Source organism: Gallus gallus, chromosome 4 (genome assembly GCF_016699485.2).
Source record: "Gallus gallus isolate bGalGal1 chromosome 4, bGalGal1.mat.broiler.GRCg7b, whole genome shotgun sequence".
Classification (NCBI taxonomy): Eukaryota; Metazoa; Chordata; class Aves; order Galliformes; family Phasianidae; genus Gallus; species Gallus gallus.
In genome coordinates this window covers 2,542,445-2,560,914 of record NC_052535.1, presented here as the reverse complement: position 1 = coordinate 2,560,914, position 18,470 = coordinate 2,542,445, and the positions used below count along the sequence as shown (strand labels likewise).

The 18,470-nt window shown below is 41.2% G+C and overlaps 1 protein-coding gene across 1 annotated transcript in view; it reads right to left on the bottom strand.

Moving 5' to 3' along the window:
- HTR2C (5-hydroxytryptamine receptor 2C) overlaps positions 1–17,809 on the bottom strand; it is a 239,929-nt gene extending 222,120 nt beyond the window's left edge. The window contains exon 1 of the mRNA XM_046940307.1: positions 17,770–17,809. The gene's annotated coding sequence lies outside the window, so the exon portion shown is untranslated. The remainder of the gene's footprint in view (positions 1–17,769) is intronic.
- Between the last annotated feature and the right edge of the window lie 661 nt (positions 17,810–18,470).

Here is an 18,470-nt window from a genome sequence, read left to right as displayed (position 1 = left end):
TCCAGGCTGAACCACCCCAGTTCCCTCAGCCACTCCCCATAGCACTTGTATTCCAGACCCTTCACAGTTCTGTTGCCCTCCTCTAGACATGCTTCAACACCTCGATGTCTTTCTTGTAGGGAGATGCTCAAATAAAACGACCACACATACGGAAGCCAAAGAGTAATGATTATGAAGCTGAGGCAGATGGCAGTTATTAGGCACGTATCGCTACGCTATTACTCACAATTCCATATCGGAGACACAAATTGCTGGTTTTGAATCCTCCAAAACATATGTTATTTACCAAACAGCAGAATTCTGCTAGCACATACCTAGCGTACGTAGAGCAGGTTAACCCAGCAGTGCCTGGACAGAAAGCAGAGACCAGTCTGCTAAAGCACAGGAGGAAGCTACAGTGCACTGTGGCATGGAAATGGTTTCTCAGTTAATCCCCGGATGCAACAAGGCCACAAGAAAAAGAAGTACACGAAGCACCAAGTCAGTGATTTGAGGAGATATCTCATTGTTATGGTAGTAGCAGTGGAAATGCTGAACTGCGAGATAGTCTGAGTCCACCAGAACCACGTTCTGATCTTGGCAATAGCTTCTGTACCAGTTACGCTCCACTACAGCAGCTTTATAGCAAGATTCTACCACAAAGAATGAAAAGTTTTAAAAAATAAACTGAGCAATGGAACTTTTTTCTTAAGTAAGCAGTATATAACATTAGTGCAAGTGAAATCTGGGCATTTTCTAAAGCTTGATGTTAGTACTTGCATTTCATTTTAAAGCGACTTTTCCCTAGCACGACTGTAGAAGCACATTTAGATCATTCTTATCATTCAGCTTTTCACATATGGCAATTGTCCAGCATTTTAATCCAATAACATAGCTGTTGCCATAGTTTACTCATTTACAGAGACCGGAGACCTCTTCCTGTTCAGCAGTCACAGATTCCCCTGTCCTTGCCTCCAGTGCAGCAGAGAGCTTATGGGGGATGCGTGACTCACATGAGGCCATTCACATTGAAAACAGCAGACTAATAGATACTGTGTGATTAGAGCACTGGAGCCTATCAGAGATAGCATCCAAACAAGTAATCCATTCAAAAACAGTTTATAGAAGGGCAAAAAAGCTTAAATGTTGACAACAGCAGGCAAGAAGACAAGATTCTTTCATTCCTATCCTTCAACACATGGTGAGAAATTAGCCACAAATACTCACAGGATGTGGAAATATAGCTACTGAGTTCCTTGACTATCTTCTATCTCACAATTTATTTGGAAGGGAGAAGCAATATTTTATTGTCCTGTAGTACATGAAGACAATTAAATCAATGCAGTATCTGCAAACCAAAAAGCACAAGCAAAACAAAATAATTCAATTGCAGGAAAAATCTGAATTCAAGTCTGTAAAGTACATTTTTCTACAGCAAAACAATCTTTAACTCGCAATTAAAAATTCTGCTATGCTTTAAATAGAGCAGATGGTTTTCTTTATACCTGATAGCATCCAGCAGGTAAAGTGCTTTCCTCACTGTACAAAGAAGATTAATCAGAACCGTACATTATTCTGTCTCAGAAAACATATGCAGAGGCTATGAACAAAAATAAATCCAGCTGTTGGCTGCCCATAAGATAGATCTTAGTGTCTCTTTAGGGAATGAGATCTCAAATGTAGCCGTGGTATTCCATAAGCTGACAAACGCTGTCACATTGGGTCCTGTTGTTGTAGAGGAACAATGCTTCATCTATCAAAGAGCACTGTGGCATCGAAGGAACCTTATTAAGGAGCTAAGCGATGAGTCGCCCGCTTCTTGCGTTGAATGCCAATCAACTGAAAGGCATCATTTTAGCACTGGAAATCAGATGTATTACAATCAGAACATACTGGAAGTGGTGAGATGGAGGACAGGGGACGTGGCGCTTTCAAAGCCATTGGAGAGTGAGACTGTAAGCAGAGCTAAAGGCATTAAAAGCAAAAGCTCATTTAAACTAGTGAAAATTCCCTGTTTTATCAGGAGTGTAAAATTTTAGGGTAACGATTTAAGCAAGCTCTTATTAAATAAGAAGTGAAGAAACGCATTTTGCAGCATCTAAGCTAAAGGCACTGGCAGACCACGATTAAAAAGCAATAGTGGAGTCTGATCTCCTGACTGTGAGGTACAGCAGCAGAAAGAGCGACATTCACTCGTTTCTATTATTTTGATACCTAATTGCAGCGTGATCCAGGAAAATCAGATGGCATCTGTTTCAAATATGTTATGCAGGGGGAACAGTCATGCTTTTTTTTTTTTAATTGTTAGAAAAATAGTTCTCAAATTTGCATTGTTTTCACAGACCTTCAAAGAACTGGGGAGTTTCTCATGCACAGCCAAGGTGAGCCATAAAATCTCAGCACTGATTGCTATTATTAATGAGCCTCCAGCCTGGAGGGAAAAGGAGACAATTGCATTTATCCGAAAGATAAAGTAGGACCCTTTTAATACTTCAGTGCTTCTGGGTTCTATTGAAAAATGAATTACAAGTTAAGTAGCCAAGAGCCTATATGGGCATCTTACTTTATTAGAAATATATACGTACGTATTGGAGGCTATCAAAGGTCAGGAGGAAGTCTCCAGACTGATACAATTTATGCAGCAAGAGTTTTTCTCAAGAATATAGCCAGTCCAATGCTAAAGGCAGGAGAGTGGCTGATGGTGAAGGCATGGATGATGCTACCTTCCATCCGCCCTCCCTGAGGATTCAGGTGTCACAAGAAAGAAGTCCTTCCTTTGAAGGAATGGAAACAGGCACCTGTTGCGTTCACCACAGCAGCAATCTTGATCTGCCATTAATATTTCTTAACCACAATGTAGAAAAGTCCGAAAGTTCATTTTTGCTGCTGATGCCCCTCCTATCTCACGACAAGACCCAATAGCAACATTGTTTGATACCTGAATAAAAGATGGAATTTTTCATCAATGCCCTTTTCCCTAAATTATTCAGCAGGCTAGATACCAAGTTAAATGTCACAATTAAATTGTGAAACACACTGCCAGAAAAATGATCACGTAGCATGCATGTCTACAGGCTCATTAGTCTATTTTTTTGCTTGCGTGTGCCTCAAGGAAAGCTGGGTGCATGCAAGGGGTTTGGGACTGCTCAGGAGCATGTATTTAACTTTGCCTTGTATGTTGAAAGCCCAATACCACGATTAAACTCCTGCCCTTCCCAATCGATCTTCTGCATGAAGGAGAAGAAAACACAACCGCTGTTATCAAGCAGCTAAGAAACTATATTGCTTCTTAATGTCACATTAAAAATGAAGCTAATTAAGACAGACTCTTTGTAAGTGCAAAAAGTCATTGATTCCTTCGGTAAAGTTTTAATGCAGTGAATATAATCCTGAAAAAAAAAATGAAATCAATATAAACTCGATGGTGTTTGTAGGTTTCTATTTATGTAATGACATTAAGTACTCTGGAATTTAAAGTGTATTCGTTTTGACTGTAGTGACATTTCGAGATGCAAGAAAAAATTGTTCCAAGGTTATGCGAAATGTCTTGAAAATGGAATATCTTTAACACTTTGATACGCTCCCTCTAAAGGTGAAGCATCGCCAAAAAAGTGCATTTATATTCATTTATATTTCAGAATATGTTTTCCTATCTGCACACCGAGGTTTTGCTTTGTGTTTGTATCAGGTATACAGAAATTGCAGCCCTGAGAATACAAAGACCTCCAACTTACCCATGAATACTCACAAGTGCAACATGCACCAAACAATGTTTTGGCTTTAAAATGCCATAACCTTATTTTATGCTCATTAGAACAATAATGCACACTTCCACATGCCAAGAGCTATTGCTGGGACATAAATACAGCCCATTTATCATCTCCAATAGGATTCTTCAACTGAGCATTTGAGTTGAATCACCAGTCATCACCAGTAGCAAACCATGTTAGGTAGAAGAATACAGATGTATGTAATCATTCTGGTTGGAAAAGACCTCTCAGACCCCCAGGCCCAAGCACAACCCACCCCACCATGCCCATAGCCATGTCCTCAGTGCCACATCTATACAGTCCTGGAGCACCTCCAGGTGAGGCCACCACCTCCCTGGGCAGCCTGTGCCAGTGTATCACCACTCTTTCTGAGAAGAAATTGTTCGTAATTGGTCCTAATATCCTATTGTTCCTGAACCTTCCCAGCACAACTGAAAGACATTACCTCTTGCCCTATATCACTAGTTTGCAGCCTATTGCCAGGCAGCCCTTAAAATCACCCAAAGCACAGATGAGAAACCCCCATGCCCTCCCACCTCTTACGAGATGTTAGCGTGTTCTGAAGGACTATCATGAGTTAAATACACTTTCTGCAGAAAAACAATGGGTTTTTAAACATTGAGCATTTCCATGCATTCAGCTGTCCCTGAAAATAGAGAGACTGATCCAACACACTGTTGATTCAGGAGGGCTCTGGTGAGTTTGCCAGGCTGAAGTGTGGCTTTATGTCACACCTGCCTTGAACATTCACAGTCATTAAAGAGATTTATGGGATTCTAGAATCTCTGGCTGTTCTTTCAGAAGTGATACTGCATGGTTTCAAGGACTTCCTGCAGATATTGCTTGCATCCTTCTGATAAAGTCTATTCCAAATACATTTAGAAGTATTCTACCCAGATACTGTAACTTGAGATTTGCTTTTCATCTTCCCGAAGCTCAAACTGTCCATGAAAACAGAGGGCAACGAAAAAATTGCCACTCAGACTACTAAGGTACATTTGAGACCCTCACTTTTCCTCCTGCAACTCCTAAATCAGTCATCCCTGCCTTCAGGGTTCTGCAATAACAGAAACGTGGAATCAGCAGCCACATTCTCCTACAAAACCCCAGTTTGGCTCCAGATGAAGTTACTCATTTCTGAGTAGTGAGCGAGACACTGACCCTGCAAACACAGCACAAGACCACGCCGTGCAAGCTGTATCCTAATGCACATGCACAAGGGGGAGGCATTTACTAAATTTTAAGTGCATGAATTAGGAACCTTGGTAATACTCCTTTAACACAATTCTTTGGGTGCAACATACCAGGGGCTTTGCATGCCTCGGGAACAGTGCCACGTCATCCCTAGTTCCCATTTACACCCAGAACTCTGATGTTCAGAGTAGCTAAGTGGATTACAGCAGCAGAATTTGCTGTGGCATGCAAGGAACCCACAGTTATGGAAGCCTATGTGAGCAGCTACAGCTAAGTAACGTTCCTTATTTGAATTCTTTATAAATATATACACAGTCATGCAGCAAAGGAAGAAAACATGGCAACACATTAATGTATGAATATCTGAGCCATGTCCTCCCTCCAGGTGCAGCTCTACTGACATCAGTGTCTATGAACAATGATGTAGGCACCATTTTTTCAGTATGCCAAAATTCTCATTCCCAACCCGTTTGAAGCCCATATTTGCCCATTATGGTATGTATTTTAAAACAGTCTCGTGACAGGAGGAGTCTCAGCATCATAGGAGTTCGCAGTTACTCTATTTGTCCACTTCAAACTGTGAAAATAACTGGAATTAAGTCTAACCTGCTCTTCTGCACATGTCAGAAAGGGAAAAAATGAAAGTGCCATAGAAAGAGGCAATAAGGAATCTGCGAAAAGAATGAAACTCGAGAGTGCTAATAGCTATTTGACATTAAGAACCCACTCATGCTTTTGGTAAGGTAAACAGATGAGAAAAGTAATAAACATTTCACTCTTCCCCCTCAGTTCTTCACTATTGCTATCCAGGTGGAAAGGAGAGGCAGAAATTTGGGAGATCAATAGCTAACGTATTTAATTAAATTCCAAGAATTGTAGAATTATTAAGGTTGGAAAAGACCTCTCAGACTCCTAAAGTACAACCCCAACCCAACACTGCCGTGCCCATCCCCACAGTTGTGGAGCACCTCCAGGGACAGTGCCTCCACCACTCCCTGAGCAAAAGAGGAGAGAAACCCCAAACAAGATACTGACACACATCGATAATAATGGCTAAGACTCCAAATTAAGGGTTTATACACTGGAAAAGCACAGCCTGCATCTTTTTGCCTTTGGCAAGGGGACGTGAGAACAGCAGAGAACAAGTCCTGCTTCTTTCAGCCATCAGCTGAAAGTACCCAAAGTGAGAAAAGGCGAAAAAAACAGTGCAAAATTGAGTTGCTCTCCATGGTTTTACCAAAAAGCTGCAAACCTACTGATGCCTACAGAGTCATCAATTCATGCTGCCAAAGCAACGTGCAGTCAGGGACCGAGTGCTGGCGGATGCTTTCATTATGCTGTCCCAACAGGCACCGCTGTGCTGTCGTTAGTCAAAATAATTAGAAAACTCAGGTGCTAAGACAATATCTGCTGAATTTAGAATAAAAATAAACACTCCTACAACAGGCTTCAGAAGTTCACTCATTTGTGTACCTGTAGAGGAATTCTCTCCCAGCTTTTAGACTGCTTTAGCCAAGTTAAATTTAACAAGTGATAGATCAGCATCTTCTGTATCAAAAACAGGGAGCTGTTTTTGATCTTCAAACAGAAGACAAACCAATGCTTTGTGAATACACCAATCCTTATACGAAGATTAATTTTGCTAGCACTGCACATGCTCTCATGACAGATTCATTGTTCTAACATTTATCAGAGAAATTGATGGTCCTTGGAGGAGGAATACACCACAGAATAACACCATCAAACCGTTCACAGCACTTGAGTCACTTCTCCTATGATATGCCAAAATATTTTCCATTCTAACTCTTCTCTAGAACAGTGGGTGCTTTAATTGCAGAGGTATTCCTGCAGGTTGAGAAAAGAATCAAAATCACAGAGCTGAAAGATGATAGAACTGCTTATTACTTTTTTTTCCCCCCCTTTGGTTCCTTCCAAAATAATTATCATTCTATTTATTTGCATTGTAATAGAGGGTCTCTGTAATCACAGACAACAGAAGAATACACACAGAGCACAAAATGTTCGGAACCAGAAAGACCCAAAAAGCTGCACACGTAGAGGCAGAGAGAAAAAGAGAACAGAGAAAGCATTGGGAAATGATGATCCAGTGGGGATGAACAAAGACAATATCTAGAGGTGATAGTTGTGTTCCACTGTGCTTTGGTGAGCCCACAGGTAACGGGACCTGGGCAGAGTGGCATGATATGATTATCATAAGCTCCTTGGAGACTTTGGAGTATATATTTCAGCAGACAACAAAAGGCAGAAATAAGCTATTGCACTGTTCCAGAATCTGATCTGAGATATCTCCTTATGATGAAGGACAGCCAAGCAATGTGTGCTAGAACTGTTCAGGTTTCACACTCCTTTGTGCTACTTACTTTGATCTAGGGCAACCAGGAGTACAATTTGGAAACATTATGAGAGCAGAATCCCAAGTGAAGGCTTTGTCTTCAGTAAAGCACAGCACAGAATCTATACGCAACATCTGATGACAGACTCAAACAGAACACGTTTCATCATCACAATGAAAGCTTACATCATTTCAACAATTCAGTTTTACACCCCATTTCTATCAAAGTTTAACATTACTCTCATCAAATTTTTCCCAAACATGCAGAATATCTCCTGAACATGTATTCCACATCATAGATGTTATGATAAAAAATACATATAATACATAACAAATACTGGGAAGGTATTAAGTAGGGAGAGCAATTCTTTGGCATCTTCTTTAGGATACGTGCTCCACTTCTGCTTATACCCAATGTGCCTCCTCTGAAATAACACATTTCTCATCCATGCAAAAAGCCCTTTGTCTATGAAAAGATTTAATCACTTAGCCAAGAAACTTCATTTTGTTTCAATGGCAATAAAGAGCATCATCCTGATCTTATCACAGCTACAGACCGCAAAGCTTAAGCAAAGTTATGCCTTCTGATGTAATTTTATAGCCGCTATCAAACAAACATAAATAAGCAAAATTGTTATCTCAGCTCTATGGAGCATCTTCAAAGCTTACATTTTCCCAAGTAGTTCATTTGACAGAGTAGCAAAGCAACAAGCAGTACAGCACGAGAAGCACAACTCAACATCCCCCCCCCCCCCCCCCAAGCTCTGCTTCTCTCCTTGCCATGTGAACAGGTTGCTATTACATCAATAAGTTGTTTCTTAGATCATTATACGCTTTCACTGTCCTCATGCACTAAACTGCTGTCCCAGGAGCCAGGTCAGGCATCCAAATGCACCACTAATTTACAGAAACCACTTTATTTGACACTTCTCTACACAGGGCCCAGAGGAAAGTGCCTTAATCGGTACAACCACAGCCCGAGAGATACCACAGGGCACAGCAAGAAGGTAGGAATTATGAATAGTTATGATAAATAAATAAAGACACCAAGCTATAGTCCATAGACGAAGTCAGTTGAAAGGAATCTGATGAAATGTTGCTGTTAATGACAGCTCTCCCATGCGGTGTGTTTGTATTTTACCCATGTAAATTCCCTGAAGAACTCTGAAGCACATGATAAAATATCTCCCTCACGGACACTAATTAGGTTGTTTTCCTTCAATTAGCCACCTGCTTTCATAAAGACTGGAGGAATTCCATAAATTCGACATTTCTCTCTCAGATTTGTGCCAACATCCAACAAAGGGTTAAAAGTTATTGAGGGAAGACAGAGGGACAGACTGACAGCGTGCCTGAATAAGCTTTAGTCACCTCAGGAAACGAGGCTAGCGTAGATGCATGATTTATAACCACTTCTGAAGACAGACGGTCATCCATCATGCAAAACTCAGGAGTTAATTTAAAAAAAGACACCCTTATGTGCATGAAATACTTGGGGATTTTGCAAGGTGAAGGCAGAGCAAATGCCATTCATCGAGTCTTTCTGGTTGGAAAAGACCTCTCAAGATCCCCAAGTCTCCAACCCAACCAACCATGCCCATCACCACATCCCTCAGTGCCACATCTCCATCATTCTGGAACACCTCCAGGAATGGTGACCCCACCATCCCCTGGGATGGTGTCCTTCCCTACAGAAGAGCAAAGCTGCTGCTGGATGGACCAACAATACACAGTCTGGAATAGGGAGAGGGCGACTGGGTCAAGTTCTTCTTAATCCTTGAAAAGGTTTCACTGAAGTTTGATAAAGCAGTACAGCAAAAGGCATCCTAAGCTCATTCTCCCTGCACACAGCTCACTTAAGTTAAACTTCACTGCTAACCCTGACAGGCAGTAGACAGTCTTTAGAATCTGACAGCAGTATTGCACAGCACAAAGTGGTGAGATAATAATAGTGTCTATAGCAACCTACACTGATCAAGAAAAGCTCAAAAAAAAGCTCATACCGTTCATAACAGTTCAGATGATGGCAGCACTGACACAGATTTTTATTTTATTTTAACTTTTCCCCCCAGCAAAATTAGAACCATGATAGGCAACAAAAGACCTCTTGTATTCACATGGAGAGGCTGGGGGGAGAAACAGCTCATCTGCCAGCTGGCAGGTCAAGCGAGCGTTGGTAACCACCCAAATTCATCTTCCTGCTAAACTAAACTTGTAATTCAAGTATTTCCACGTAACTGCACAGAAGATGTTTCGTTTTGTGGCTTTCATCTGTGCTATGGATCATTTCTCAGAGTATGTTGTGCTATGTGTGGCATAGCCATTATCACACCCAGGACATCACTAAGTCGGAAGGAAAGCATGTCCATTGGGCACTGCTTTGTCTGCATGGTTGGGTGACCCACACAAGCCAGGTTTTCTATGGAGATTATTTTAAGACAAAAACATTGCAGGGAGGGTTGGTTTCTTCCTTTTACTTTTTATACAAGTTATAAATAGGTTTGTATTATGTATAAAAAATGATTAAACTTTTAGTTTCATAGAGTATAGCGTTGCATTTAGAAGCAATATATATAGATCCATATCCTAAGCCAGCTAGAGAACAAATTTGGAGTTAACATCACTGCCTGCCTCAGCACAACCAAGCATCCAAGCAGTCCTTGCATGGCAGGACTTGAAACACTGAGAAACTTCATCACAGAGAGAAGGACTTCTCCAAATCCCAGGAGAAATTCACAGCAAGGAAAGGATTTCCTTGCAATCATCCTGCAAAGTCCCCAGGTGGAATTGAATTGTACCTCCTCAGCAAGCCCATACAAAAGCTGGGCTTTGCCCTCTTCCCATCTCAGGCTCAATACAAGCTTCCAGCCAGAGTCTTCACATCTATCGAGTGCCTGTGCCCATCACAAGAACTACTTCCCAAATAGCAAGCTAAACATAGGCAGTTATTTACTCTTTCAAGAGGCAGCACTGATCTTCACAAACCTCAATATGTGTGGGGGGGGGTCACTTGCTTCATCAACATCCCACCAGGTAACACAACAGTCTGTGTTCCAGACCAGCAGGCTGCAGTCAGCCCAGGTCTCACAGCACGGATGCTGTTGGACAACCCAGTTTCATGCAGGCAGTTCTATCCTACAGAAAAGGAAAGAAGCCTCAGACAGAATGCTATAATTCCCAATAGCTTTAGGTACTGTTGGCTACAACAGACTTCCTCAAAACACATACATGCTGGATAACATGTGGATAACAATAGCAACATAGTCTGAACCATCTTTTGCTTTGAAATTCTCCATGTACTTCAACTTTTGTAAATCCAGAATCCCTTAGGGCTTTCTCCACATTTCTTTACTGAACAGGCAGCAACTGAACAGCTAACCCTGTTCAGATCCAGGAAAGAGCCCAACTTGCAGAGCTCTCCATCACCCTCATACACCCCCTGCTTCACAGCTGGGTTTCTGCTGGCTTAATCCATGCAGGAGCACAGAGCCATACTTCTTGCTGAGACAGTTCCATTGTCAAAAAGCCCCAATTATGCCTGATTAACCTGTAGTGATAGATTCTCTCTCCTGTACTAATTTGGTGTAGAGCCAATGATTAAATCCTCATTTATAAGGCAGACCATATCTCTCGCATAAAAAGATCACTGCTAGACAGCTATACCACATACCCAGTTAATTATGATTTTTATAATTTGGGCTCCTAATGGTTTCTTAGTCAGAAAGCAGTTATAGAAAAGCTTTAGTACATAAATACTGCATAAATTATCATATTTTAAGACAAAAAAATTGGTTGGCATTCTAAAGCTGACAAACTGCATGTTACAGTAGTTAGAAAGAGCACAGAGTTTATGTACAACCCTTATAGAAGTGCGTATTGCTCCTATCCACTTCTTACAAACTGGCAATCACAGATGGTCTCATAAAAGACTTGGAATTGAAAATAGATCTCCGCATTAGGAATGTGCAAGTTCTACATCTACATTAACGGATTTGTAATTCACAGCATGACATTCAATGGAAGACGACACGGTAAGGGCGTTGTACATTTTAACATACTTACATAATGAGCAATTATGTTGAATATACTCAGAAATAGAATTTTCTGTAGGTTGAGAGAAACCTACAAGTAATCGCTTCCCTTTCTAGAAATTCTGATGCCTTGTGTGGTTTCCATGAGCTTTTTGGTGCGTTGACACTGAACGTTTTTCATAAACAACTTGACCTCAAAGAGCAAGAGCCATTTTGGAAATGAAATACAGCAAAACAGCATCATTCTGGAGCACTCGACAGAATCACTGCAGCACCATTTCAAATCATCTAGACACCTTTAAAGTCATTCCCAGCAGCCCAGGCCCTCTGCACACAGCAGCCGTGCAGGAGAACAAGGAACAATGTGATTTTGTTGATGGAAGTGAAAAAGCTGCTGTCATCTTCTTTGTTCTCTGGCACCTATCCACACCACCAGTCCTACCACACTGCAGCTCAAGGATGGAGGACCGTCTGGTGACTTCATAATTAATCCAGACAGATGTCACACGGCAGCAAAGTGGCCTTATTCCAATCAGTGAGAAAGGCAATATAGAAGTACCTGCGTCTGCACAGTCCCTCTGGAAGCTATTTGTGCTATAAATCATTTAGTCAATAACAATTCATAACAAATGGGGCTTGTTTTAGTTTAGTTACTTCCAGGGTGAGTTTGGAAACTCAAGCACACAGAGACAACCTATACTAAGCAGCTTTACATGCTGGAGATGTTGCAGCATGCTTCCCCCATGTTGAATTCTCTGGGTTTTTGCTACTCCTGCCGTTCTCCATGCGTGTTCTGTTGTTGACTTTCCCATTCTGTTGATAGTTACAGTCATTACAGTCATCACGGTTGTTTTAAACGTTTTTAAGCAGCTTTTTTTGTTTGTTTAAGTATTGGTCCTAAGCTAAAAAACAGAAGCACGAAAGGCGAGACCTTCCAGGAGCTCAGACCTGCACCAGCACCGCAGGGACCCCAGAACTGCCCATCCCCATACGCCAGGGCTGCTGTCAGCCATCCCAGAAAGCCAATTGCCCAGCTGAGCTCAGGCAGTAGTTGTCTTGGGAACCACATGCAGCTTCTGGACTGGCAGCAGCGCCACTTCCATGCTAAGGATCTGGTAGGTCACACAATGACCCGCCATTTGTCACTCCCTTGGGTTAGAAAAACCACTTTGTAAACACAGTTTAGCTCATGAGTCATGATTTGGCCTTCTGTGCTCTAGAAGAAAAAAAAAAAAAAAAAATCAATCATCTGCTCAGCCTGCCTTTCCTACACACCTCCAGACCCAGGAGAAACACGTTCTGGATGCCCTTTCTTCCAGGGTGGGAAAGAGAGAGAGCTATAGCAGCATTGTTACCCTCTGACCTTTTCTTCTCTATCAAGTTCTTCAGAATCAGAATGCGAAGAGCAGCAAGAGCTTGACTTCCTGCAGCAAAGGGCAGTGAACTGCATGCGTTTATCTGCAGGACTTCTGTAACACTCACAATCAGTGCAAAAGAGAAACAATTACACAAAGCCAACCTATGCCTCAAATTCCCTGTGCCTCAATCCATTCAAACACCACGATGAGACAGCAGAGGTGCTGCACAGTCAGGCTCTCCCCACCCCAGAAGGGATGCATATGGTGGTCACACACATGAATGTTTTCCAACATCAGTCACCAGCAATGTCATTGAGAATTCTTTAGCGGGAGTCTTTGTAGCTAAAATTGCATTAAGAAAATGTATTTTAGGTTTACTAAGTTTAACCAACTAATTCCGTATGGGCAAATTGAATGACTCATTTCACAAGTGCTTTGCATTTATTTCTCAGCAAAATTAATCTTGAGAAAGGAAAGCTGCTTCTGTAGTAGCATAATTGTACTTAATACCGTGCTTTTCTCTCTGTCTTGCCTCCTTGGATGGTTCATAGTTTTTCATCCCAAAGAAAACAAATAGTGTATCACAATGAAAAGCTGGTATCAATTTAAGCATCCACTTGACGGACTACAAAGTCTTCAGCAAAACTTCAGGTGGTTTAAGGACTTCCCCCATGTGCTGTGTTACAGCACAGTGATTCCCCCATTAGAATCTCCCGGTTAGAGAGTATCATGGTTTCTGCAGTGCCACAGCACTGTCAGAGCTCTCTACTACTACATAATTACTGTAATATAAAGCTTTGTGATGCAGTGGCACAGCTTTACCTGAATTGGAACAGACATGTTTTTGAAAAGGCCTTTAGTCTGTTCTACAAGTCTCTCTGTTTTGGGAATAATTATGAGTTGACTGCAAACGTACATCATTAGATGAAGACAGTTAAGGATCTTTCAAAAGATCAAGGTAATTTTCAGGGGAAAAAAAAAAGGAAATTTGTTTTAAGAACAGAGATACGACAGCTTTGATTCAAAGCCACCCATCCACAAAGGCAGCTCCCCTTTGTTCCACGCATTCTCACTTCACCCTTCAGAATCTGAAAACACTTTTTGAAGCGCACAATGTGATAATTTGGGCACTAAATACAAAATGTTTATGCACCAGTGATAGAGAAAAAGTCATACTTAAACCAATAGTCACCAGAACCAGAGGCTGTTTGAACACCCTCCTCAACTGAACCAAAGCAGAAACGCCGCTGGTTGATTTCTGTTAAATTAGAGCTGTTCTTCAATTCCTTCCTCAGCCAATTTTCAGGAATGCGGCCAACTTATGCCCCCCAACCAACCCTTAATATTTCTCAATTATGACATATCAAATTGAATTGTTCTTTTGCTCCACTGGTTCTCCCACGAGCCATATAGCAAGCCTTCCTCTGCAAAGCCCAAACACTACAAAGATGCTCCTTATGGCCTTGTAAGTTCTTTTACAAAGATGTCCTACAACAAGCACAAAGCCAGCTTAGGCAAAGCACTGCCTAGGAAGAAGTACTGGAAAGTCATCACTTTTAAGGCAATATTTTATAAGATACACATCAGTTTAGCTGGGTCAGGAGTGCAGTGGTGTCAGCAGTGACCAATGGTCTACTGGCAAGATGAAGCCATTTGTTGGGTTTTCAAGGGAAGTTCAGGAAAACAGAATATTTTTATGCAGAGACCTTTGGATTTGGAGGAATCTCAAATTAAAATAAAAAAGCTAAATAGCATTTCCTTGAAGATCTCTAAGACAATGCTTTCCAATGTGCTGATCTGGGAGGTTCTTAGGATTTTTCAGCGCAACTGAAAGAGCTCTGAAAGCAGCCATTGTAAAAGCACGGATCCCCACTCCATCAGATGCAAACAGAATCCATTTGTTCAGGTCCTGACAAGGAATAGCAATGCCATTGTCTGACATAGCCAATGCAGAACAAGGTGACATCACTAAGGAACTTGGTCAAGCTTTTAGGGAGAGAGGGCAATGGGTGTTACGTTCCTCTTGTGAAAACCAGAAGAGAAGACTCACCCTTCAATTTCAAGCAAAATAGAAGCTGGGAAACAGCTTTTACCAGAAGTAGGCTCAGAATATTGCATTTAATTAAACTAATCTGAAAGTTGAGGGCTATTACTTAATAAGAAAAGGTTTTATCTTCTGAAGAAATCACAACTGCGCTTTTTGGCTGACAGCAATTTTGAGTAATGATCACACTAAAAGGGCTGAGGATTTATAGCTCCATAAGAGGAGCAAAGCATGATGGTGGGGGACAGGGAGAGAAGTCATCCAGTCAGAAAACGCATCACAGCTACAGCTTTGGGATGACAATTTTGAGTAACTTGCACAATCCAGGTTCAGAAAAAGTGCTCCCAGAAATGTTACCAGGCAACCATGCTGCCTGCAGACAGCAGCCCAGCCACAGCTCTGCTGCCTGCATTCCTCCTTTGACCTCCTTGGATCATGGGAGCAGCACCATTGAAGAGAAGATGCCCTCTTCCTCCCCCAGGGAGGAGAGAATTCCAATGCGGACTTCGAGCATTGGCAAGGAAACTCTTTTTTTTAAGCACAAAGAAGTACAGTGAAGCCCTGAGCAATGAACGCACTTCCTAGATGAAGGACTGGTTAAGTTTGTCCTTTACTTTGCCCATCAGCATCTCTTAAAAGACGGTTCAGGTGTTTAAATCAAGACAAAATTCTACAGAATTCCAGAAGTTGGAAAGCAGCACCTTAGTGCAAAAGGTTCACTATCAGAATAACAGGTCTACAGAATTTACTTTCATTTCTTTCTCTGTTACCAAAGATTTCCAACTCCATCCTCAAATTATTTTGTGTCAATAATTACAAGGTATGAGTAGAATAATAAGAAGAGTCCAATAAAAGCTCTGCTTTCCTCTTCACCAAAAACTTGCATGGATTGGTTCAGGTTATCTCAAATTTCCAACACCACACATAAGCTTGCTGCCAACAGGATCTCAGGAACAAGGATGGGCTCCCTGCCCATGGTAGTGCTATTGCATCTCTTCCAACAGCCTTCAGATCCTCTCTATCTGCGTATCTTGCCTTTAGTTGCTTATCCTCATTTCCACTCTTTTATAACAGAAGTTCTTAAATATGGGCTATAAAATCAATTGTATACCACACATCTAGCAATAAAAAAAAGCTTTGATACACATTTGTTGAACATATACAGATCATTTTTGCACAAAGAAAATTAATCCAAATGAATCTGTGTAACAAAAGCACTTGTCTAAGAATGAGTTTCATATTACTTTAATATAAAGTTTAAACTTAATGTAACTAATGTGATATCTAATAAGTAACATCTTTTCCAGCAATGCACTCATTGTAGTTAGCTTAATATTTGGTAAAATACAATAAATGTGATGGATGAGAATTCTTAACTAATTATATAATGGATCATTGGATTTAATGATAGCATATCTTGCCAGTCCCCCAGATTTGCTTACGCAGCACAGTTAAACAATAGATAAACTCAAAAGAGGCAAATTGATTTTTAAGGGGAATTTTTGACTTTTAAGGAGACACTGTGATGTCTCTTCTTATCTCCCAAACCTGTAACATTTGACAGGTGTTGCCTACTCTCTTCTTTAAAGTATCTGCCACTCAAAGGCTTCCCATGTTCTTCTTGGGATGATGGAACCAATATAACACATTATTCAAGATGAAGGCACACAGACACCATAGAGACATTTTCTGTTTTGTTTTCCATTCCTTTCCTTGCACATTCTAGCACTCAGTTTGCTTTTTTTGGGTGCTGCTGACATTTCCATTATTCACCATAATTCCAAGTTTACATTTCACAGCATTAACAGTTAACCCTTCTGCACTACTAACCAAAATACACATGCATATATGTATATGTGTGGGGACCAAGTGTTTTTGAAGTCAAATGCAGTACTTGGTTGAACTTGACTTCAGCTTACTATGGCACTGAAATCAAGATCATTAAAACACATACTTACGCTTGTTTTCTGTTGCAAAAGAGCTATCATCTTTATAATTTCAATAGCAAGTGCTGCAATTACAACGTGCTAACGAGCTGTAGTTGTTATAACAACCTGGCAAGGTTAAAGGCTTGGCTAAAGCTGTACACACTGGAGTTTATGGTCTATAGCAAGTGGGAATGCACTGAGAAGACAGTCAAGTTACCACCTCCCCGTTAAAATGTTTTAAGATCAAAATGTTTCCCTCATGCCTCCTCTCCCCCCAAAGAAAACCTTTTGCTTTCATGTTCCTATGGCTTCTGTATTCAGTCCTGAAGCCCCATTACATCTCTGCTAGAGAGCTGAGCATAGCTTAGAGTAGAAATGCCATTTTATAGGGCAGGAAACCCTGGAAAAATAATGTAAAATAAAAATGAAGCATCTTCTATGTACCAGAGAATAGGGTTTGTTAAGTAGACCAATTAGACAAGGGACTGCCAGGGCAAGGATTCTTTTAAATGAATTGTAAAGGTTAACTTCATTACAGTGACACTGCTCTAGAGCATAAAATCACATTCCTTCACAGAGCTGCAAAGCACAATGGTTTCACTCTGCCCTGTTCAATACAGCATGCAGTTCGATAGCCTCTCCTAGAGCACAGCCTTCCTGCAGAGCAGAATAGGTGTTTTAAATTAATTACCACTATTATACTTTGTCTTGCATAAGTCAGCACCATAAATACAAGAACAAGCTCTCTCCTACCCCCAACTCTTTCAATTTGGTTAACATATTGTAACCAGCTAAATAACAAATACAACAGCCCACTAAATATCACTAATACACTTAATGAAAACCCCTTTTTACAAAGAATATTAAAATATTAGGCACTTTTAAGTCCTTTTTAGCCATATACCAAGCTGTTGAGTACGCTACATCTCTACCATACCCTACAACTGCCCATAAACAAGGAAGTAATGTCACCCAACCTGCCACCCAAACGTGCACAAGCATACACAGCCTTTTCCCCCAGTCCTCAAGAAACTCAGCAGCTCCTCAGCAAAATCTGAATCTGCAATAGCAGAACCTGCTTCCCACACAGCCTATTTTCACCCCACACAAACCTGAATCATTTGCCTCCAGCTCCACAGATTCTGACCCACCTTCCGCCACAGCCTTTTGAGCTGCACAAAGACTGCAGGCAGAAGGGGTTTCTAGAACCTCCCCTGACCCATCATCATCGCTCTCCCTCCTCTCCAGCTGCAGCTTTTTTAGGGTACTTTACCTGATAACCATCAGCATAACCCCCACCCTCGTTAGCCTGACTCGGGTCTGACCCTTAACTCTTTCTAGGGCAGAAAGCTGTTGCTGGAAGCAGTGTTTCCACGAATAGAAATAGCATTTTCTCTCTCGATGTGCTTTCCCAACAACGCTTCAGAACTATTTAAATTCTCAGTGCAAACGTGAGGGGTGGGTGTGGGAAGCTGCTCTCATTCATTCTGTGCTAATTTGAGAGCAGAGCTGCCAGTCCCCATTGTCTGCTGTCAACTGCCATGGTTATAAAGATGGAGAAAAAAAATGGAACCAGACACATGTGCTTGAATGAAGCCTCGACTTTCTGAAGTTGAAGTTCACACATCCTCAACACCAGTTCTCACACATGCACGTAGCATCTCTCCTCTGCTATTAAACACTGTGAATAAGGGTGTCGAATGTTGAGCTTACTGCTTTTTTCCCCCCCCTACTTTTATCAAAATTACATATTTTGATCCCGGAGTGCTCAGAATTGCTGATAAAATTAACTAAAAAGATCTAATTTAACGAG